Source organism: Corapipo altera, unplaced genomic scaffold (assembly GCF_003945725.1).
Source record: "Corapipo altera isolate COAL_440 unplaced genomic scaffold, ASM394572v1 190, whole genome shotgun sequence".
Lineage (NCBI taxonomy): Eukaryota > Metazoa > Chordata > Aves > Passeriformes > Pipridae > Corapipo > Corapipo altera.
Window position 1 is genome coordinate 817403 of NW_020885006.1, and position 1440 is coordinate 818842.

The window sequence follows — 1440 nt, forward strand, 5'->3', positions numbered from 1 at the left end:
AGGGCAGAGCTGCCCAGCTCAGGGAATAGGGCAGAGCTGCCCAGCTCCATGGCTTTCCGTCAGGCCCCTGGACTGGTGTCACTTATGTGGAGAAGGGATCTGGAGGTGCCCATGGTGGAAAGACATTGAAGGAACGTCGTTCATTGTCCTGGGGACTGGCACAGGCTCTGCCAGCAGACCCCTCTTGGATCTCTGCCATGGTTCCTTTGGAGTCACACAGGGCAAGGCCGAAAGCAAAAACACAAGTAGAAATTATTGCCTTTGGAATTCCTGTGAAGTTCATCAAGAGTTCTGGCTTTGGCAGGGTGGTGGTGTTCAATTTATTTAATCCAGCCAGCCAGCTCAGTCATTAATTAATCAGTCTCAGAAAAGTCTGATGACAACCTCATATTAACAGCAAAAGCATTGATTCTCACAGTGGCACAAAATGAAAATATAAAGGAGAATCAGAAGAGACATTATCCATGGGAAATCAGAGCTCTCAACAGAGGCAAGAGCAAAATCCATATAAATGTTCAGAGGAAGATGCTAGACAGTAAAATATTTAAACCGGATAATATTCATTATAGAGTAAGTTCAATGATACACTTAAAGTCATTGGGTAGAGCAGAAAACACATTCATTGGCACTGGGAGAAAGGAATTTCTTTGAAGAATATGGTTGCAAGAAAACCCCTTAGTGAGTCCTGCCAGATCCCTAGTGCTATTCCTCTCTCTCTTCGTGCCCCTGCACTGCAGACACAGCTCTGCCCTCCTTGGGGGATCCTCCTCTGAGCCCCCAGAAGAGAAGCTCATGGGTGAAGCCATCATGGTGTGACAGAGCTGTGAACAGCTCACTGACAACAAACACATCTCCAGTGTCCATCTGGGGAATGGAACAGCCTCTGGATCACCAGGGTCTTCAAACTCAGCAGTTTTCATTTTGAGAGAGTTAAATTACTGCTACAAAAAAATAAAGGGGAGGGGGTGAACTGCATCAAGGAAAAAATCAAGATTTCTGAAAAACTCCATATGTGGAGAAAACTTCCACTTGATCTTTCAAACTGCAGTTCTTTGGTGTCTCCTTCAAACCAAACCACCTGGCTTTTTCAAAACAACTGTTATCACAGACAATATTATTTTCAATTTTAACAAGTTTAACTTGGTGCAACCTCCCCTGCTCATTTCCCTGCCTTGTCCTGTCTTTCATGTGCCACTCCCCAGCACTCCAGGAAAATGGCTCCATCCAGCCCAGCATCCCCAGGTCCTCCAGCACGGAGCCTCTGACCACGGACAGCAGTAAAAGCTTCTCACTGAGGCCCCACCAGCCTCCCCTCCTGGTGTGTGACCTGCAGACCTGCCCCAGGGATGGTATGTGACCTGCAGACCTGCCCCAGGGATGGTGTCTGAGCTATAGACCTGCCCCAGGGATGGTGTGTGACCTGCAGACCTGCCCCAGGGA